The sequence below is a fragment of the Chlorocebus sabaeus genome, chromosome 18, assembly GCF_047675955.1.
Source record: "Chlorocebus sabaeus isolate Y175 chromosome 18, mChlSab1.0.hap1, whole genome shotgun sequence".
Classification (NCBI taxonomy): Eukaryota; Metazoa; Chordata; class Mammalia; order Primates; family Cercopithecidae; genus Chlorocebus; species Chlorocebus sabaeus.
Genome location: NC_132921.1, coordinates 37,443,303 through 37,466,608, shown reverse-complemented (window position 1 = coordinate 37,466,608; position 23,306 = coordinate 37,443,303). Strand labels below are relative to the sequence as shown.

General features: G+C 41.3%; 1 protein-coding gene and 1 long non-coding RNA gene across 2 annotated transcripts in view; one reads left to right on the top strand and one right to left on the bottom strand.

The window, feature by feature from the left end:
- The first annotated feature begins 212 nt into the window (after positions 1–212).
- SLC14A2 (solute carrier family 14 member 2) overlaps positions 213–23,306 on the top strand; it is a 204,956-nt gene continuing 181,862 nt past the window's right edge. Inside the window, exon 1 of the mRNA XM_073006350.1 lies at positions 213–1,800. The gene's annotated coding sequence lies outside the window, so the exon portion shown is untranslated. The remainder of the gene's footprint in view (positions 1,801–23,306) is intronic.
- On the bottom strand, positions 9,821–22,338 carry LOC103222481 (uncharacterized). Its single transcript, XR_493362.3, has 3 exons — positions 22,239–22,338; positions 12,595–12,732; positions 9,821–10,649 (listed from the first exon to the last, which is right to left on the bottom strand). It is a non-coding gene; the product is annotated as an uncharacterized lncRNA (long non-coding RNA).

Genomic DNA, 23,306 nt, shown 5'->3' with positions numbered 1-23,306 from the left:
AATATATAGCATTCATTAAAATATTTACTCTTCCCCAACAGTAAGGGTTGCAATTTGCAAATGGTGGTGGTATCTATGTATACAAAATGCTTCCAAAAAATCTATTGAATTCAGTTTATCCAGCTTAGTAATTTAAAAAGTTGAATTTATTGATAATGCTTTGTACAACTGAAAAAGAACTTAGGATTTTCAAACTAGCCTGTTGTTATGTTGACTTCGACCAGGGAAATTGTTGTTTTCCCTTTCAAAGTTCATGAAGACTATGAGTATCGCCACATTTTCAGGACTTCTGTGTCCATTGAAAGAGAAGAATAACAATTTGAGGGTGGTTAAATTTATCGGACTTATTTCAAAACAATGGTACTTTGAAAATTATTTAGCTTCAAATTTATCTCATAGTTTTCAAGATTCAAACTTAGTTTTCTTTCCTGGGTTCTTGTTTGGAGCTTTGGTTTTGATTTCTAATTGGTTTTCATGGAGACAGCTCAAGATAAAGTAGTTAAAATTAACCAAAAACACACTCCAAACTACAGCCAGCAGGAGTGTAAATGAATACAATCCTACCAGAAAGTGATTGGGGAATAGCATATCAAAAGCTTTAAAAAATGCATACCCATTGAAAGCCAGCTGTTCTACTTCAAGGAATTTATCCTTAGGAAAGAAGAATGTGTACCAATGTTTAAGTACAATAATATTCCTGCAGCCCTGTTTATAATAGCAAAACAAAATAACCAAAACGTGCAGCAACAAAAGATTGAGTAAATTATCATACAGACATATTAAAATATGAAGCAGCTATTAAAAATTATGTGATTTGTATCAGTTATCTATGGCTGTTTTACACCAAAACTTAGCAGCTTAGAACAACAAATTTATTGTCTCACAGTTTCTGAGGGTCTGGAATCTGGGCTTGGCTTAACTCGATCCTCTGACTCAGATCTCTCACAAGGCTACATTGAAGGTATTTGCTGGAGCTACAATCCCCTCAAGGCTTAACATGGAGAGGATTCACTCTCAAGGTTATTCAAGTGATTGTTGGCAGGATTCAGCTCCTCCTGGGCTGGTCTCCCTTAGCTCCTTGACATGGGCATTTCTGTAGGGCAGGCAGTTTGTGACATGGCAGTTGGCTCCATTGCAGAAAGCAAGCCAGAGAATAAGAGAGGGTGAACAAGAAGATAGAGTCTTTTTGTAACCTAATCTCAGAAATGATATCCCAACAATACTGCAATATTCTATTTGTTAGATGTAAGTCAAAGGTTCAGCCCACACTCGAGTGGAGGGGATCACATAGTTACACAATGGTGAGAACACAAGGGGGTGGTGATCAAAGGGAATCGTCTTAGAACCTTTCTACCACAGAGTTGAAGTTTATTTGCTGGCAAAGAATATTAATTAATATCTTATTCAATGAAAGAAAAGGTCACAAAACACCATGGACAATAGGATCCCTGTTTTGTAAACTAAAACCAATAGAAAATATATATGCATATATACATAAATATTCATGAAACACTGGGTTAACAGTAGTTGTATCTAGATGGTGGGATAACAGATGAGTTTTATGTCCTATTCCCTAATTTTTATTTTCTTTTTTTTTGTAAGAGGAACATGTGTTGTTTATAATTTTTAAAAGAGTAAATATTATTACACTTTCAAAAAGCAATTTAAACCCTAAAGACTTCTTGATTCTGACCTCCACTCTCTTTACAGGATTGTTTCTTGCTTACTACTTGCAGTCGACTAAGTAGAGGTTCATAAGACCTTTATAGAACCACTGATACCACTGTGACCAAGGAAACTGTGAGTATGTTCTAGAACTTGTTTCTTTGTTTGTGTCTTCAAAACAACTGCTATCAGCAATAATTAAACCATAAAAAACTGAAATTATTTTTCCCTCTGGGGTGATTATAACCACATGGGAGCTGTGATGAGAGGTGGGTCCTGTGAAGAGCTCCTCCTTAAGTCTTCCCCACTCCATTCTGATTGCTTCCAGACAAGTGATAACAATAATCACATGCCCATCTCCTCTTAAAAATTTAAAAGGGATAGGTTCTATTTATATATCAAAAATAGATGAACAGATCTGACACTGCTGAACATAATTGCAAATTTGAAAATAGAGGGAATGGGTGAGAGAAAAGATAAAGCCATTAATAGCCTCCATATTTCATTAGTTTTCCTGCCTCGTGCCATCAGGGGCGTCTGAGTTGGGATGCCACTGATTTGGGGTTGGAATGATTTCCCCAGCAATGTAAAGTTTATCTTAAGGTCACTTGCTGATGGAAACTACTGTTTTGCCAGGCATCGATTTATTGGTTGGTTGACAAGCAGACCAGCTGTTCTATACCTACATAGAGCACAAAGAAAGCTGCTCAAGATGGATGTGCTGGCATCAGTGGGAGAGGAGGGTAACAGCCTCAAAGATAGCAGAGAATTAGGATTCGGTCTGAAATACTGGTGGATCTCTTTTCATTGGGATCTATAATAGAATAGCTGTTGTAATAGATAATATTCAAACTTTGGTGGCTTCACAAAATGGATCATTTTTCACTCATATAAATAGCCAAAAGAGTTTTTGTCCAAGCGATGGTCTGTGGTTTGTCCATCTTCTAGGTCTGTGGTTTCTCCATTTTCTAGGGCCTCTGAGTTGCATGTTTGGTCTTCTGTATCTAGCTGGGTTGATTGGGAAGGAGAAAATGAAGATGACACCCCCACTTCATACCCACCTTGGCCTAAAATTGGCACACATCACTTTCATTCGTACCTCACTGGTGAAAACTAATCATATGGGCCTCTCCTTGATGAAAGAGGCCTTGAGGTAGTCTCTGGTTGGTAGTTACTTCCCCACAATTCCACCATGCAGAAGGGTAGCACACACCTTGGGCGCCGTCAGGAAAGATCATAGCATTAGAACCTTCTTGCTGAGGAAATTTTTACTGGCATTCATATGTACCTCACAGAGCAGGGATTAGTTAACTTATCAATGACTCTTTGAATGATCAATTGTTCTTCCCTATATGGAGGAACTTCTAATGCCAGCTATATGCCCTTCTCATGGTTAAGGCAATAATCCACTGGCAACAAGGTCCTACAGATTCTAGGTTTCAAGGTTGTTCTCCACTGGAAGTAGTAGGTGTGCCTACCAGTGCTGAAAGTCAGCAGAACTCACTGGGGTCTCAAGATACTAACTTTCAATCAATCAATCAATCAGTCTCTCTCTCTCTCTCTCTCTCTCTCTCTCTCTCTCTGCTTTAGTTTTTTTTATTTCTTGGCTGGTTGGCTGTTTTTTTCTTTTTTTGAGTGTGTGTATATGTGTAATGACAATAATAAGGTATGCTTCTTGGGCTTGTTGTAAAGTCCCAAGGAGATAATTCAAGAAAGAGTACAATACACATTATCTCAACACATGGGTGGCTTTTCTAGCAAGTAGCCACATATGTAAATAAGCCCAGAAGTACCTTACCAACACTACCACAATTACTGTTTCTTATAATATCATTGTTATTAATAGGCTACTATTATAATGATTAGCACTACTGCCAAAGATAAAATCATAACATCTCTTCTATAGTGCTTCAGCATTTATTTACTTGATTCTCATGACAACCTTGTATAGTGAAAAGGAGACTCACTGTGATCACATCTATTTCATAGATGAAAGAACTGGCCCTCAGGGAGGTCAAGGGATAATGACCATGATGATCACATGATAGCCCAAAGTGGCCACTTGGTTCTCAAACCCTGGCCTTTTAAGTCAAAATTGTATTACTACACCAAATGTAAAATGGCATCTTACCAAAATAAATGGAATCTTTGAAGAGACTTAGTCTCAATTTCTCATTGTTCAGATGATTTGAGATACCTGGGAAGATTATTCTTTTTTATTCCACTACATGCTACTGACCTCAGGTCATCTTACTTTTTTCAAGGCTGGTCAGCCTAATTGCACCTGGATTGGTGAGGAGGAGCAAATAGTGTTAATGTTGGTGATGTCAGTTTACAGACGCCATAATGTAGAGGGTTCTTGGAAATTTCTCCAAGGAATGTGAGTGGGGCCCCAAGAGGGAAGAAAATGGGTGCCCTCCAGTTTGGTATGTTTGGAAACAACACTGTGTTACCAGCATCACAAACCCTAGTAGGCAGGTGACAGTCTGAAATCAACTTCTTGGTTTCTTAAAGTTTTTTCTTCCCTTCAACTCTTTGGCCTTTTCCTAGCTAACTTTAGTGAATAATTATCCAGTGACTTTATTTTTTTCTACTGAGTGCAAAAAGAACTGTTACAGTGGCTCTAGGTTTGCAGTGTAAAGTCTTTGGAGACTGTGTTTGACCCTGTGTTGGGTGACTCCAACTACCAGGAGCAATGAGCTATAGTCGACATAGACCTCAACATGGAGACCAGCCCCCAGCTCCAGACCGGCCATTGGCTGCTGCGATGACACAAGTTTAATTCGGACTCCGAGGAAGCCATGTTTTTCTCAGCTATCAAATCAAGTGGATGATGTTCACCCTCTCTACTTCCCCCACTTTCTCAGAGAAATACTGAGAACTTGGGGCTCAAACCAGTGAGTAGACAGAAAGTGCTTTGTAAAGCATACCATCTAGATAAGTGTGGAAGAGAGTCATCATTAGAATTCTGCTACTGCCATTATTGTTTTAGGATCAGCTCAGCTTTTCTTAACACAGAGCAGTTAATGGAGTGGCAACTGTATTAGATACCTACTGGGAAGGCAAAGGAGCCAGATGAGGGTTTCCTTTTATCCCATTTTAGCATCCTGTTTTCCTTTCACAACAGCTGTGTCTTGCGGGTTTATAAGTATTTTAATTATAGTGGCATTTTATTATACCTTCTCCTGACAAAATTCAGGCTAGGGACTTTTTTTTTAATCTGAAAAATGGTGGATTTTCCTAGAGGCTGAGTTAACTTTCATCAGCAGTCAGAATGCTGCTACCTTTGATCCCACTTATAAAGCATGGTAGCTACCACTTTTCACAAATTATTTTCAGCATAACCAAAAAATAAAAATGTATTTGCAGGTCCACTAGCAAAAAGAAAAGTGACAAAATCTATTAGCCATCCAGCTTTGTTTCATAAATTGGTCACCAACTGAGAAGCATTTTTCCCATGACCATCAGGAGTTATGGAATAGAAAATTTAGATATCAACATAAAGACTGACCAGAAGAGTTAGACAAAGAAGAGGAGTATCTCACTCCTCATCCTGGTGTATGGCCATTCTGTTGCTTCCTGCAGCATCTCAAGTAGGTTTTCCCAGCATAATCATCAAAAAGACAAGTAAACACTGCCTTGCTAGAAGAAAAAGATAAATGTTGCAAGGTAGGTAATCCATACAGTTAGAATGAAAAATGTCAGGTTGAAGAAGGCTTTGCAGCATGTAGTCTAAAACTGTCATTTTACAGGTGAGAAAATTAAGGCTCAGATCAGTGAAGGGCATGTCCAAGATCATGCAAAACAGCAAGTATTAAGATGACTCCTAAGGGACTATATCAGTTTCCTATTGCTGCTATAATGAATTACTGCAAACTTTAGTGGCTTAAAGCAACACAAATTCATTGTTTTACACACAGTTCTGTAGGTCAGAGGTCTGACAAGGGTCACACTGGACTCAAATCAAGGTATCTGCAATGCTAGGTTCCTTTCTGGAGACTCCAAAAAGAATCTATTTCCTTGCCCTTTTCAGCTTCTAGAGGTTGCCTGCATTCCTTGGCTGATGGCTCCTTCCTCCGTCTTCGAAGGCAGCAACATTGCATCTCCCTGACCATTCTTCTGTAGTCCATCTCTGGCCACAGCCAAGAAAGGTTTTCCACTTTTAAGGACTCATATGATAAGGCTGGATCCACTTGAATGATGCAGAATAATCTCCCTATCTTGAGTTCAATGACTTCTAATTACATCCGCGAAGTCCCTCTTGCCATATAAGGCAATATATTTGCAAGTTCCTGGGGATTAGGGCACAGGCATCTTTGAGTAGAGGTGGACATTATTCTGTAGGGAGGAAAGACGGCGAGTCAGTAGAGAGTTGGTTGGTTAAACAAGGAAATAGTTGTGGATACCTGTTGCAGGTTGGGGTCCCCAGGCATCAGACTCTGAGATGAAGCTGAGTGTGTTGGAAAAAAGAGGGCTTTTGGGATCAGCCACTGCAGAGGAGCGGAATTAAAAGAGGCAGAATAGGCAAAAGGAGGAGCTGGACTTTCGGCTCATCACAAGGTCCGGCTGACCCCATGGGGTTCCCTAAAATGGAATGGCCTCTCAGAGTTATCAAGAGGGGCTGAGACTTTAAACTCTTTCTCTGATTGCTGTGACCACATCAAGCAGTCACAGGATATGGGCTGCCCTGTGTATGTGTGCTGGGGAGAATTGCTGGTATAACTAAGTCAGCTTTCTTCTGACAGAGTCAGCTCCCAATAGCTAGGGTAATATGTCCTTCAGTCATGAAAGATGATTTAAGCAAATAATCACAACTACTGCTTGAATACCTGTACCTAAGCTTCACTTTTACATGCGAAGAAAATAAAACATCAGTTGTAGTCTGGAATGAAACCTGATTATAAAGTGGCCCTAGACTCAGAACTTAGAAATCAGAAGGAAAAGAGTCATGTGTTTCATCTACAGTGTAAGGAGAAACGAGGTATGACCTTGAAGGAGAGTGGAATCTTGGAGGATGTATGAACATGGGAGCAAGAGCAGGCAGGGATAACGTGAGCATGGCAGAATGAGATTGGGTTGGATATGGATATGGAGTGGACCCCAGAAGAAAAAAACAGGCAGATCGTAAGGTCTGGGGACTAAGATCCAAACCAACATCCAAATCCAGGGTTCTGCCCAAACAACAGCAAAGAAGTGGCATTGGCAGAGGCTAAGGGCAGGGCAGGGCAGGTCAGGTCATGTCATCCTGATACTGGCTTAGAAGGATTCCAGCAACTTTCAGCAGGTACTGGTGGTCAAAAGAGTAGAGTTTATGGTCAGCCATGGAAGTGACTGAAGAACAGGTAAGAAATCTTATTTCAACAGAACTGAGGAAAGGGTAAGAACTTCGTGGGGAAAAGGGCATTCTGTGTTACAGTAAGCAGGTGTACTACAGTTTTGCGTCATCTGGCCCATGAATGTCATTGGCTCAAGCCCAAGTCTGATCCTGGTGCAGGAAATGAAGATGCTCTGGTCACCTGAGTAGCAAGGGTTGAAAACATTAAGGGACTGGGAAGGCAAAACCATCTGCTCGCTCCAGGGGAAATGCTGTCACATTACATCAGGGCTGACCTCAGTGTTCATTCTAACTGAATGGTATCCACACTCAGCAAGGAAGGTACAAAGACTGACTTGTTCCCACCCTTTAGTCCCCAAGTTCTCACTCCCTCGGGTCAGTGGTGAGCCAGCACTGCATAAGGATCGTTCTTCCTGTTTGTCCAGATGGACAAGACGAACTCCCCAGCCACCTCCACTTTTCCACACATCCAGGCTGCAAAGCCTACAGGAAATAGTATTTTTAAAAAATATTTCCTGCATCTTCTAGAAGACTGTGAAGACGTTGCACTGGGCCAACCATACTTGTAGACAAAAATGGTTTTGATTATCCTACATGGTTCAATTCAAGTGGTGAGAAACATCATTGCCTTTCTGTAAGTCCTTTCTACATGCAAATGTCAGCAAGAACATTCGTAATAGTGCCTCATGATTCTTATAGGGCTTCACATTTTACATAACTCTTAACCTATACTAAATCTCTTGAATTTCACAATGCTACTTATAATCCCAGCACTTTGGGAGGCTGAGGCCAGCAGATCATTTGAGGTGAGGAGTTCAAGACCAGCCTGACCAACATGGGGAAAACCTGTCTGTACTTAAAATACAAAAATTATCTAGTTGTGATGGTGTGCTCCTGTGGTCTCAGCTATTTGGGAGGCCGAGGCATGAGAATTGCTTGAATCCAGGAGGTGGACATTGTAGTGAGCCAAGATCATACCACTGCACTCCCGCCTGGGCGACAGAGCAAGACTCTGTCTCAAAAAAAAGAAAAAAACAAAAACAAACCAAACAAACAAACAAACAAAAAACAATACTACTTGGGAGAGAATTATTAATACTCTTCTTAAGGGTGAAGAAACTGACATTCAAAGAGTTTAAGTGCCTTACATTAAGTCATGAAGAGATAGTCCGAAATGGGACCCAGGGCATATAAATCCCAGCTGTCCCCAGCACATCATCATGATAATTCTATCCTGAACAGAAGACCTTTGCATCTCACAACACTGGAAGTTTGACAGAAAGGAGTGTCACAAAGGGTAGAAAAAGCTGGGGGAGAAATAATCTGAATTTCACATTTCGTCTCAGACCATCTAGAGATTATTGTTTTTAACTCTTTAACTTGGCGTTTTGAACTGTTTAAAGCATCTCTCATCTTTATCTCATTTAATCAGCTCAGCAATCCTGTGATATAGGCAAAGCAGACCTGACAGGTGAGGAAACTGAAACCCAGAGAGATTAGGGGACTTGCACAAGAATAGACGGGCATTTGGTGACTGATTCAAGGCTGGAACCTAGATCTTTGAGGGCAGTAGCCTTCAGAATAGGAATGAGATGGGAGAGAAGTATGTGTTGAATGAAGTAGGAGGGAAGCATTTTATTAAAAGATTAATCAAAATTCATCTGAAAGCCAAAGGGCCAAGAACAGTCCAAAGAAATTTGAAAAAGACTATGAAGAAGATGAATTTACACTGCAGACATCAAAGCACAGGATAAAATTGTGCAAGAGAAGTATAGGTATAGAGAGACCAGTGGAATAAACTAGAAAGTCTAGAAAGAGACCCAGACATTTTGGAAAACCGTTACATGATGGGGTGATTACAACTAAGTAGGGAAGGAATGGACTCTTTGATACACATTGTCACAGAAATTGGCTCTTCATATTGGAAAATTAACAGAGCTCAATTTCATATGCAAAATAACACAAAATATTGCAAATAAATTCCAGATAGATTAAAAGTTAAAGTAAAAAATTATCTTTTAAACCATTCAAAGAATATTCAGGAAGATAGTTTTATAATATCTGATTAAGAAAAATTTTTAAGAACACTAAAGTAAAGAAAAAGATCAATAAATTTGACTATGTTAAAATTTAAGACCAAATTTATAGTCTTGTAGGAACAAAGTCACCATAAACAAAACTAAAAGACAGGTAAGAGATTTGGAGGAGAAGTTTGCAATGCATGTGACCTAAGAAGGTTTAATCTCTGAAAATGTGTGTATATGGGATAGGGAGTCAGATGGGGACAACTATAAGTAAAAGACAAACAGCCCAACAGAAAAACAAAATATAAAAGCAAACAGTTCACAGAAATGGAAATCAAAATGATCTACAAAAATATGAAAAGATGCCCTACCTCATTAATAATCAGGGAAATGCCCATTAAAAAGCAAATAGATAGCATTTCACACCTATTCAACTGTCAAAAATTGAAAGGTTCAGTAATGCCAAGTTTTTATGGGAAATGGGCACTGCCATCCTAGAGGAAGTGCAAATTGTTTTTATCTCTTTAGAGGGCAATTTAGAAATACCTTGTAAAAGTAAGTATATACGTATCCTATGACAAACTAGTTTTATGTCTAAATATAATCCCTAGAAAAATTCTTACTCCTGTGTGTAATAGGACAGGTAAGAGGATGTTTATTATTGCATTATTTACAATATTGAAAACTGGAAAACAATTTAAATGTTCATCAATAGAGCAATGGGAAAACACTGTACAGGCACAGCAGTGAGTTCCCGTGAGCTAGACGCAGGCATCAAGAAAGATGATCTTGAAAAAATCCAAGGTCTGTGTAAAATATCAAACCACATTAATATACCATTTACACACATATTTAAAACATATAAAACAATGTTATCAATCAAATATGGATTCAGACATATGCATAATAAAAGCATAAAAACACAGAATGCATGCAAGTTCAAGAGAATGCTTTTTTGGAAGGAGTAGAATAGGCTCACAGAGAGGATAAAAAGGATGCGATTGTACCTATAGTGTTTTATTTCTTTAATTACAAATAAAAATATAAATAAATCAGAGAAATATTAGCATAATAATATTCTGGGCAGTGGATATTGAGAGTTTAATATGGTAAGCAATTCAGAAAAGGAGAAAAGGAAAAGAAAAACCTCCTCACCAGCAGCCTCACTTTCCTCTGGTGGAAATGAGAAGGCAGTGGGGGAGCAGGAGGCTGCAGGAGAGCAGAGCTGACAGCTTTGAAAATTACTTGGCTGTGGATGTCTGCTCATGCACACACCACACCAAGATAGTTCCACACACGATAGTAGTGGGATCATTTGTGGAAAGAGCACTGCTGAGCAAGGTCACCACGGACTACTGGGGTCCCAGCCAGCACCAGCTCTGCCAGGGCATTCCAGGACTAGGAATGGGGTTTAGAATAACAAATGGCTTAAATACGGTAGGAACATGTTTCTCTCAACTTAAAGGAAGTCTAGAGGTAGGCAGTAAGGGACTAGGATGGTGGCTATGCCACATCCCCAGGACTCAAGCTCTTTCCACCTTTCTGTTCTGCCATTCCTAGTCACATGGGTTCCATCTCCAAAGTGACCTTAAGATCTGAGGTGACCACTGCAACTCCAAGCCATCCTGGTGAGACACAAGAGGAAGTGAAGGTGAGGAGGGCAAAATGGTCCCTACTGGCTGACTATACCCCTCCAAAACTTCTTTCCTGGAGCCCCTTAACTTGCATGGATATTTTTGGATCATCCCTAATGCCAAGGGAGGCTAGAAAATTGTATTAGTTTGTTTTCACACGGCTATAAAGACATACTTGAGACTGCGTAATTTATAAACAAAGGAGGTTTAATTGACTCACAGTTCTGCATGGCTGGTGAGGCCTCAGAAAACTTACAATCATGGTGGAAGGGGAAGCAGGTATGTTGTACATGGCAGCAAGTGAGAGAGAGTGTGTGTCAGTGCAGGGAAAACTACCATTTATAAAACCATCAGATCTCATGAGAGTTCACTGTCACAAAAACAGCATGGGAGAAACTGCCCCCGTAATCCAATCACTTCCCTCACTCCACATGTAGGGATTACAATTCAAGATTAGATGTGGGTGGGGACACAGAGCCAAGCCATATCAGAAATGTTTTCTTTAATTCAATCAGCAATGTGCCTAGCTAAAAAGTTAGCTATTGCTAAGGAGAAAGGGAGAATGGCTAGTTGGTTTGCAGTTAATAATGACTACCAGGGTTGGTGACTAATTGTGTGCCCACGGACAAGGGCTTTCTTCCTCTAAACATTGCTTTCCTGTCCATGCAAAAAAGAGGATAGGTGAGGTGCTGCTTTCCTCAATAGAGCCAATCATCTTTTCTCACCTTGTTCATTGCTTCAAACTTTAATCAAACTTCAATTTGAGACAATTATCTTGAAGCCTTTGTCTACTCATTCTCTCTCCCTGACTGCAGGGATTTGGGTCGTTGAAACTTTTTCTCCCTGCATAGTTTTGGTTCTATATCTATGTTGCACACTCACCTCTCTTTGGGAATTACAACTTCTCTTCCAGGTTTACCAACTGCTAGAAACACCCAGATTTTAACTTTCCAACTCACTTCTTCCAAGAAGCTCCCCCTGGTATGATGCCACCTCCTCTGAGACCACTTCATCCCACTGTCCCCTGTCAAGAGCATTTTTTTCACTCAGAGAATCAAAACTTTCGTTGAAGACAGACCTTATACCATCTGGCCTAGTGATTTGCAACTTGTTTTTTAGAGTCCTTTCTGCAGGTAAAAAAGTATATGAAACCCCAAGATGATGAATAAAATGAATAAAATGTAGAATGGGATGGGGCAGAGGAGCCCCAAGTCATTTCAGAACATAGTTAGAAAAGATAATATCTTGCCCTCATTTTATGAATAAAGACATTGCTGCCCAAAGATAGAATTCAATTGTTCATGTTTTGTAGCTCATACTAGCAACACCAATAATAACAACAGCATTAGCTAACACTTACCCTCTGTGTGAAATACTAGTGTGAGTGTTTTATGTATATTAATTAAACTTTGTGATAACCCAAAGTTGCATAGGTAGTCAATGAAAGACCCAGGATTTGAATGAGGCATTCTGACTTGAGAGACTATGCCAGAAACCACTATTCTATAAGCATTTAAGCCACATGGCCTGAATAATTCTAGTCCTCTAACTCCTACGCCAAGGATTTGATTTGCTTTATATTAGTTTTTTAGTTATGGATTCTGAACATGTTTCTTTAAATGTTTTTCTGTGACTCACATTTATTTTTTTGCTGCATACATTAGGCATTTAGTGAAGACTTATGATAAAATATTTGAGTTCAGTAGGCAAGAACAACTGCTTTTCACTTGAAACTTTGATGAGATTTGACCTGGCTCATGAAGGCCACTGCATAAAGACTAAATAGAAACATCAAGCCACATCCTTAATCACCTAAATGGAAGACTACATTCCTGCCAAATCATGTCTGCAAAGAGGAAAGGCAAGCATCTTGGGCAATGTTCTGTGCATGGTCATCTTTTAAGTCAAGTCCTGGCAGGGTAGAAAATAGTTGTACCTTGTTAGTGTCCTGTACTTCTTTCTCCAGAGTGGTGGTATAGGAAGGGTGATCCAGGGACCAGGAAGGCAAGAATTGGGTGACTGTTTGCAAAGCCCAATTTTTCCATGTCCACCTTTCTATCTGGACAGTTGAACTCTGCAGGAGAAATCACAAATTCCCCAAATTAGTGCCTACTGTACATTCATGGTCCCTTCCTCAACTCAGGTTATTCTTCATCATGTCCATAGTCACTCATCATCAACTCTGACAAGAAACAAGAAGTGCTGCTACTGCTTCTCTGTTATCAGCAACACCATCCACCCTTGTGATCAAGCCAAAACTTGGTAGTCATCTTTTATTTTTTTCTCACTCTGTCACCCAGCCTGGAGTGCAGTGTTGCAATCTCGACTCATGGCAACCTCCACCTCCTGGGGTCAAGTGATTCTCCTCCCTCAGCCTCCCAAGTAGCTGGGATCACAGGCATATGCCACCATGCCCAGCAAATTTTTTTTTTTTTTGAGACAGAGTCTCGCTCTGTCACCCAGGCTGGAGTGCAGTGGCCAGATCTCAGCTCACTGCAAGCTCCACCTGCAAATTTTTTTTTTAGTAGAGACAGGGTCTCACCATGTTGACCAGGCTGATCTCAAACTCCTGACCTCAGGTTCAGGGTCTTACCATGTTGGCCAGGCTGATCTCAAACTCCTGACCTCAGGTTGATCCACCTACCTCGGCCTCCCAAAGTGCTGGGACTACAGGCGTGAGCCACTGCGCCCAGCCTGGTAGTCATCTTTGACTCCTCTTGCTCCCTCCACACCATCATTGAGACAGTCACTATGCCCTGCTGTTCCTATCTCCTTCACCTCTCTTCAGTCTGTCCACTCCCCTCTGTTAGTCTACATTTTGTTTTGAGCCAGCACCTTCCAGCCCATTCTTGGTATAAGGAAACCTTATACACACACCCTTTCTTAATGGATCTCCATAATATAAGTTTTGGGATAGAGTCAAAACTCATAAAATAGAAAGCCAAGTTGTTCGGTGTCTGGCCACTGCTTTCCTCCCAGCTTCATATTTCCTCACTGAGATACTGGATCCCCTAAATGGTGGATATCTGCATATGCTGCATCCTATCCTGTCTGATTCTCTCTCTCTCTCGTCCCTACCTCTCAGTCAATATTTGGCAAATGCATGAGTGAATTTGGATGCAGAAGGAGAAGAAAGAAAGGACAGACAGAGGAAGGAGGGATAAAAGTAACAATAACAACAACAAAAAAAAACCTGGGCATGTGGATGGAGGAAGAAAGTTTGTCCAAAGCAGAAAAATAGAAAATAAAAACAAAACAAAAACAAGCAAACAAAAAAAACACAATGGCCAGGGCCTCAAAGCCTTGTTTATAAGATCTTGGTGGCATATTTCTATTTTAAATTAAACTCTAGGACATAAATTTCACTTGACTGGTCCCCAGTCAGCACTATAGACCTCAAAATGCCACCCAGCCACCTGGTGATCCTACAAAGCAAGGTGAGGGGTTGAGCCTTGAGGACAGATCAGAGGAGTGGTGATTAAATCCAAGACTGAGTCTTGTTTCAACCTTGGGATTATATCAATGTGCGTTTCTACTGAGACAGGGTCCTCTTGCCTTCTTACTGAAGTGAGTCATTGCCTGTGTTAGCCCCCTTCTTCCCTAGTCCTCTCCATGACACCCTGGGAAAAATATACTTACTGATAACTTGGCTCCATTTTTTGAGGGATTTAGGTCACTTAATATGTAATGGCACTTAAGAGAAGCCAGTTAAATTTGGGGCTGAACTGGTTAAATAATTAGTATCTGCAACGTAGCAGCCCAGAGCACAGAGAAAAGAGTGGAAAGAACACGGAATGCCTACACCATGAGACAAAGTGCTGCTATCCCAGCACCTTGACAAGTCCCAGCTCCCAGGTCTGACCTGCTTGCTGAAATTTTGAAGACCACCCAAAGGCACTTTAGCAATTCATGTGAGCAAAGGCCTCATGAAGCTCTGTGTGGCAACACCAGTTTCCTGGGGGCAATTCTTCATGCCTATTAATGTGATAATCTGTTTTCAAACCAGACAGTTTAAGTGAGAAAGAAGAATGAGAAGAGATGATTCCCATTACCAACGGCAACTTGATCCCTAATAGTAGTGGCAAATGTGAACAATTGTTAACACACTTAATTTCATTCAGTGCTCACAACCCTCCTATGAAAGTATTATCCTTATTATACAAAAGGGTCTGAAATTCAGAGAAGTAACATTTCCAAGTGTGATGGTTAATATTAGGTGTCAACTTGATTGCATTGAAGGATAGCTGGTAAAGTATTGTTCCTGGGTGTGTCTGTGAGGATGCTGACAGAGGAGATTGACATCTGAGTCAGTGGACCGGGAGAGGAAGACCCACTGTCAGTGTGGGTGGGCACCATCCAATTGGCTGCCAGAGTAGCTAGAACAAAGCAAGCAGAAGAAGGTAGGATAACCTTGGCTGGGTGCAGTGGCTCACTCCTGTAATCCCAACACTTTGGGAGGCTGAGGCAGGCAAATCACTTGAGGTCAGGAGTTCGAGGCCAGCCTGGCAAATATGGTGAAACCCCATCTCTAGCAAAAATACAAAAATTAGCCAGGCATGGTGGCAGGTGCCTGTAAACCCAGCTACTCCAGAGGCTGAGGCAGGAGAATTGCTTGAACCCAGGAGGTAGAGGTTGCAGTGAGCCAAGATTGTGCCACTGCACTGCAGCCTGGGCGACAAGAGCAAGACTCCGTCTCAAAAAAAAAAACAAAACAAAGGAAGGTGGGATAACTGCTTGCTGGGTCTTCTGGCTGCCTTCTTTCTCCCATGCTGGAGACTTCTTCCTACTCCTTCTGCCCTTGGACATTAGACTCCAGGTTCTTTGGCTTATGGACTCTGGAACTGGCACTAGTGGCTTGCCAGAGGCTCTCAGGCCTTTGGTCACAGACTGAAGTCTGCACTGTCAGGTTCCCTGGATTGAGGCTTTCTGACTCAGACTGAGCCACTACCAGCTTCTCTCTTCCCCACCTTGCAGACAGCCTATTGTGTGACTTTGCCTTGTAATAGTGTGAAGCCCATTCTCTCTAATAAACTCCCATATATATGGGAGTGTCTATATGTATATGTATAAATACATACACAGACTAGCTGATGACAGAGGCAGAAAGTGATTGCTGGACTTCTCAGTTCCCAATTTGGCTCTTTCCTCATTATACTGCTTCATGGACTCTTGCAAGCATGAACCTAATAGACACAATCATTCAACAGTTAATTCAACAACTGTATATTGATCCCCTCCCAGGCACCAGGCACTGTGTTAGGCCAGTGAGGATACAGCAGGTTCAAAACAGAAAACGTTTCTTATCCTGTGTGGGGGTCATATTCTATTGAAAAGACAGACATATAATCTTTCAAGCAGAGGGCAATGCACCCTATGTCCTATGCAAAATAATAAAACAAGGCAAGGGAAATGGAGAGCAGTGGGGCAAGAGAATAGATTTTGTTTTTCAAAGGTGGCCAGACAAGGCCTCTCTGTTGACACTTGGCTTTGAGCTTTCCAACAAAATCCATTCCAACCTTGATGTATGCCTTGCTTGTACCCACAGTGCAGCAGGAGGCTGACAATGAGCACATTAGAGACAAAGAACAACCAGTAGGCATGGTGTTCCCATTGAGAAGGGAGGATTCAAAAGTAAGCCCCAAAACTGCCACAGTCTTGCCATGGGGCAATTTCACAAGTAGAATGGGGTGGCCACTAACTAGCTTGGCAAGCAGAGAGGATTTTTTCGTGACGAATCTGTCCCCAGCGAAAATGGCCCAATGACTCAGGAGCTTAAGGAAGCTGTCCTTGCTATCTGATTCTGAATACCTTCTATCAGAAGTATAATAGCTGGATAATTGCAGGAGGAGAGCAAGGGGAAAGCCTTTAGAGATGCTTCAAGATTTCATTGAAAATGTTTCGTTCATAGACTTAGGAGGTTATGTTTCTGGGAAAGCCACTAAAAGTAAAATAAGAGGAAGACTCTGATCATGCCTTAGAAACATTATAGAAGTTCATTCCCATCTAAGGACCAGAAAAAAAAAAAAAAAAAAAAAACTTTAAAAACAGAAAGTGACAAATATAACCTATTTCATAACTATAATGCAATATATCTTTACATTGTGTAGTGTAAGTTTTTAAAAAACATTTAGCAATCAAATAAATCAACAACAACAAAAAACAATTTCCCAGGTACATACTTCCAGGGAACATATTTCTGTATTTTACTACTGAAATCACCCCCAGAAGAGTTATGTGAGGCTGAGAGCTCAAGAAGAAGTACCTGACAGGGTCAGTGCCCGAAGCTGGGAAATAAGAATGCAGAACAGACAGGGAAGGGCAGCGAGAAGCTGCCAGATGCCCGGAGCCAGGAAGTTTTGTGCCCAGGGTGACAGGAAGCAGCCTGGTTGGTTGGTGTCGCTTGCCGTTTGCTGCAATGCCGTAAGTTCTAAGATAGATGAAATTGGCAGGAATCAAGCAAGAAGCTCACACTCCCTCTGTATCTTCACCTCTCCCTCCCATCTCCACTTCTGCTCCTGGAGACTCTCAGATCTGCTCTGAAGTTAACCTCCATCTCAGCTCAGGATTCATCTCCTCCTGTCTCCTAATTAGGCTCCTTCTCCCTCAGCTGGTCTCTCCCTTTCAATTAGAGTCTTCCTCCCATTTTAAGGGAAAGAAAAAAAGAGAGAGAGAACTTTCCTTGGTCCTGCTTTCCCCTCCAAGCTGGCATTCCATCTCTCCACTTTCCTTAATTGCCAGATTGTAAAGAAAGGTTTCCGCACTCACTGTCTCTCCTTCCTCCTCTCCACCCTCCTCTCCACCTTCTTTAACACCCACAGTCAGCTTTCTGTTCCCACAACTCCACAGAAACTTCTCTAACTGCTGAGAAGTTAGAGAATGTGACAACTTGTTTAAGCCTTCAGCCTCGGCAGTTCTGTCACTGTAACCATTACTTGGACCCAGCCCCTTAAAAGTTTTGCCTCATTTGGCCTACATGACTCTGTCCCCCTTGTCTTCTCTAAAGCCTTCCCGTCTTCTTCCCAGTCCCAAACACCAACACCACCACCTTAATTTTTCACTGGTGGAGAAGAGACGAGAATCAGCAAACTCCCCGGTTGTTTTCGGGTCACACACCCCTTTGAGACTCTGATGGCAATTTTAGAGTCTCCCCAAAATGTCATTTTATTGATATATATTCATATACACACATATGTATATACATATGTAAACATTATCTCAAAAGGTCCCTAAATTAAGAGGAGCCTCTGTCACAGAAAATAGCTGTTTTTACAAAATGTGACTATGATATCATGTGGCCGATCCATACTACACTTAAACCACACATTTCTGGTGAGTCCTTGACTTTCAGAGGTGCTATATTAGAATAAAACATTTTATCAGAAGGCTGATCCCAGGATTCTCATGCAGTTTTCACACCCTAAAGGCTGTATGATCTTGGACAATTCACACCTCTAAAACAAAGTTATCTCCTCTATAAAAATGGGTATTATAATTTCTTCTCTGCCTCCCGAGTTTGTTGTAAAGATTAAATAAGATCAGGAATTTGAAATATTTTGTAAACTTCTAAGTATTACAGAAATGATCACTATCAAAATCATTGATCAGTATCCTTGGAGCTGCAGTGTGTTGGGGAAGAGGAGCCAGGAGGTTGTCGACATTGGGTTTTAATCCCATCTTGGGCACCATATTGTGATTTGACCTGGGTCCATGTTCCAGTTTGTAGACCAGAGATGATCACAGGTCTCCTGGCTACCTCGTAGAGCTAGTCTAAGTATCAAATGAAATAATGAATGTGGAGGGACTTTACAACTCAGCAAGACTGGGACGCCTGCCATTTCTCATCCTTTTCTTTGTCCGTCTCCATGTGCATTAATTGAACTCTGCGAGCCAAACAGAGTGAGCCTGCTCTCACAAGAGTCCCACCGTGCCTGATGATGGAGCATTCCTACAAAATAACTCTAGAGTCAAATTAGACTCCTGTGAGTTAATCATGGATAATGTAATTATAAGAAGCAGCAAATAAATTGATAATAATTGGCTACTTATTGTTTTTTCAAAGAGGGCATGGAGAGAAAGAATACAGTGTACAAGAAAGATTATCCTTTGTAGAAATAATCACTCCTCCTGGTCACTTGGCCTATATTGGAACCCACCCCAAGGAGTGCTGGTGTCTCTCTGACATGCTGGGTTGCTATAAAATACTTTCTCGAAATCCTTGACTTGAAATCCTGCCCTTATCCTGATGCACGAGTGTTAGTAACCTCTAGCAGGTTTCCAGTTCCTTAAGAAAGAGCATGGTGGCCAGAACCATTGAACATTCCTTGTTCCCAGTCCCTTCTTTGCTTCACTGCACCCAACCAAGGTTCAGAATATGAAGGTCAGGGGCAGATGCAAACAGACCAGTAAAGTTAAAGTCGACCCATCTCTCCCTTTTCACCAGGTTCTATCTGGTTTTGGGAAGAGATGGGATTTTCATAGCACCATGAGAAGGAAGGGATCAGCTATTGTCTTGTGAGAACAAGCCTGGTCACTGTCAGATAACATAGCAAAAAGTATTTCTCAAAAGGACCTCCTTTGCAGGGGTGAGGAAAGACAAGTGTCTGGGGCTCCACATACAAGGGCAGGAAAAAAGGAAATGGGAGAGAAGCTAACATTACTGAGCTAAGGACATTACCTATATTATTTCATTCAGTTCACTCAACAGTGACCTCTAGTATGTGTATATTGTCCTGTTTTACCAGCAGATAACCTGAGGGTCAAAAAGGCTACAACTTGCCCAAGATCACACAGAGAATAATGAACAGAGAAGACTTCAAATGCCAGACTGTTTTCACTCTGGCAAACTAGCTCACCAAAGGTGAGGACAGCCAGGAAAAGAGAGTGACTCTCTACTTGTGTCCTGTCCATGAACACTCCCCTTTAAGGGACCTGTGATTATGATGAGGGCCACAAACTATGAGTGAGTCAGAGCCAATCTGAGACTTGAGTCATCCACTTGCCAGCTTTGTGAACTGAGTCCTTAAAACATAGCAATAAAGCGAACATAATAGTATCTCTCTGGAAAATGTGTAAGTTGCTATGTAGTTCCAATGCAATGTTTTTTGTAATTGCTTCATCTCCCACCTACATAAGGCTGCATTGTCAGGTAGAGAAGTGTCATTGTCTCTATTGAATGGGGTGCAGGTGAAGGGCATGTCCCTGCAAAGATGCAGAAGAGCAAGGGCCGTAGAGGTGCCAGGACACTGGGCGAGGATAAAGCTGGTTTTAGAGTATCCAGAACACAGCCAAGGTCCAATAATGAATTACCCAGTCAGAGCAGGACTGGCAGTGACAAGGGATTCCTGAAAGGTTGCTCAACACCTCCCCAGGATCAGAGTGATCCAAGAGTCTTGGGCAGAGTTACCATCATCCCTTGGTGGGGCAAGTGACCTCTGCCCTGGGGGGAAAAAATTATGAGGGAGAAAGCCCGCAAGTCTTGGCTAGAGCAAGAACATCATGGGACATGAGCTCCAACTCTGATTTCTTCCTCTTATCCTTGGATGTGATATCCTGGTTTTATGGCTCTTGAGAAAAGCATAAGCTCCTAGAGGCAATGGATTCTATAGTAAATGTTATTGGATATTTCACAGGGCTTAGAGGAGCATAGAACTCAAATAAATGTCCCCTAAAGGCGGAATTCCATGGCATTTGTCTGTGAGTTCCCATAGTTAACTTTTCCCATAGTGACTTTAGTGTGGGGCAGAAGATGCTCGAAGACTTGTGAAACAGGCAGATTCCCAAATTCCACCATGAGAGATTCAGATATGGGAAGGTTAGGGGTGGGGCTGTTTAACAAACTCACTAGTTGTTTCCAAATGCAGTTGATCCTTGGGGGAAATCTTTGAGAAACTCTCTGATAGTCTATTTTTTCACATATCATCTTGTACTAAAGTTAGTTGTTTAGAGATTAAGCTGCCTCCATGAAAACATAAGCTGCTCCAGGTCAGGGTCTATACATCTCATCCCGATACCCCAGAGCCTAGCAGAGCACCTGGCATGCTGTAGGTGTTTGGTTGGACTCAGCAGAACTGGAAGATCATAAAATACATCTCATTTCCATAGGAACAGTTCCATGTCTAGGATTTGTGTTGTGGACAAGGGTCACTGTATCCTCATATATCATAAATATGGGTAACAATATTGAACCATGAGATGCTAGAGTGATCAAGCTGAAAAGTACCCTAATTCATTATTTAACATTCATAAAGCAAAAGAACAGCGCTGGACCTCTGCAGTCACTGGGAATGGTAAGATTATGCTCCAAGAAACATTCTGTGAGAGCACATCTAGTCAATGTAATAAAGTTTACCTTACAGTCACTTTGTAGATAGGAGAACTGAAACATAAAGAAGTTAACTGACACATTCAATGTTGCATCATGAATCAACATCAGACCCAGAATTCAGACCCAGGATCCTGGATTTTCTAGATGTGGTGCTTCTTCCAAACCACAAGATTCTGATAAGGACCTGTGTGTCCTATGTGTCCTATTTCTGGGATTTTTTTAAAAGAATGATCAATAAAATCTTTCCTTTTGTAATGCTTCTACTGCTTGCTACAGGGAAATTTGTCACAAGAAGAAGGCATCATTTTAAAGTTCCATGGGCAGCTCTTTCCACAGATGTGGTCCATGGAAAGTCTTTCCCAGAGCCCATTGGAATTCTAAAAAGGAAATAAAGTGAGAGTTAATTAAATGTGTAATTAATGGTGATTGTGGCAAGCATGGTTCTTTTAGGTCAGATTGATGATGCAGGGGAGTGATAGTGTTTGTGAGTGTTGTATGTTTTTAGGATTTTAGGGCCCTTGTCTGAGCCCTGGGATTTTTAGTTAGAGGCAGGCTTTGTGAGATTAGGGAACAGGCTATGGTGGGCTTCAGGGAACAAGCTCTACAAGGGGTCTCTCCACGTTATGTACATTAACCAAAATGGGGTCATCCCACACTCTGCACTTACTGAGCAAGTTTCCCTTCAGCACTGCCACATCCCTCTCCAGCCAAATACTTAACAAATCACCCCAACCTGACCAACTCAATGTCTGGTTCTTATTTTTCCTCCTTCCCTTTTCTGTTTGCCATTGTAACCCTCCTGTCTTAATGCTTTTCTGCCTCTTCAGGAATTTTGACTACTCCATTAAGCTTTAGTCTCGTCAAAACACATTCCTATTAGTCAGTTCTCGGACACAATCTCTACTTTTTCACCTTATGCAAAGCTCCACGTACTCTTTTTTGGCAACTGCAGTTAAAATGCTAAATTACAGAGGTGGGCAGACTCTATTGATAGTAGAGAGGGACTGGTGCCCCTCTCTTCTTGCCTACCTTTGCTAATGACTTGAAAATAAATCTCTCCAGTACCTCACCTGCTGATCTGCTGTGGCTTAATCAGCCTAGTAGATTCAGAGTAATTTTCCCCATCAAAGACTGTGTTCTCATGAAGGAATTCTTCTCATGAAGAATTCCCACACCACTGGAATTAGGTAAGACAGAGAGAAGTGTACCTATTTTGCAGGTTCTGAAGCTCAGGATCAAGGATTCAGCTGACTTACCCAAAGTTAGTAACAGAGCCCCTTCCAGAACCATTGCTTCCTGTCTCCTGGTCTAATGGTCATAAGTCCTTATTTCTCTCTGATCTTGCTCTTGCTGTGGCTAAAGTGCACACACAAGGGTGACTGATGTGTCCTCAGTAAGATGGAAGGGAAGGAGGAGGGAATCTTTGTTTTCATCTCCTGGAATGTTCCAATAGTTCCAGCTGTGGCTACAGTTCATGACTGCGGGGATTTTTTACTTGTTTATTTTCTTTTGAAAGATTCTATCTAGATTCCAGCAAACTTTCCAGCAAACAGTACTTTGAGGCAGCTGGAAAAGGGAGGACTCTTCCTTCCCTGTCATATGTCCTTAAAATAACACAACAGGGGAGGAAAGCCCACAGGGTCCCCTTAAGGTACCAAAGATAGCATAATGAATTTGCTAATCATAAACGGTTTGCTCCTGAGTTCCAAGTGATATGGTAATGAATTGCCAGCGAGCCATTTGCCAGACCGCAGCCATATGGTAAGGGATGGGACCCTGGTACATAGTAGCCATACTGTGGGTTTTTCTGCATAACTGTTCCCATCCAGAACCTTCCCATCTCTATGGCTGCTAATTAACATCCTGTTTAAGCTTCTGTTGTCAAAACAAGTCATTTGTTTGCCTTATGCAGATAAGTCTTTCTCTTATCTGGTCAGTAATAGTGACCATTAAGAAATGAAAATGTGTTTGAATCCACATAAAAATATTTGAGTTACACATCTTGCATTACCCAGTGGGTACCCGGGTCTAGCAGCACTAGCCTGTGGAAGCAACTCAATCTAGGAACTTATTAAAACCAACAAATTATCATCTTCCCCTACAGAAACACAAATGAGGATTCAGTTCATTAATTTCCCCATTGTTCTTCCTTTCTGCGGACATTACTCTAGTTGGAACTCTAGCTATAAAATGTGGATTTTATTATAATAGCGATGATAATAAAAATAATTAGGAGAAGAAGGAGATTCATTTATCAGAACAAGTCACCCTTTCAAATACACACTCCCTCTTGATTTGATGAGATGGTGAGATTTGGGAAAGAA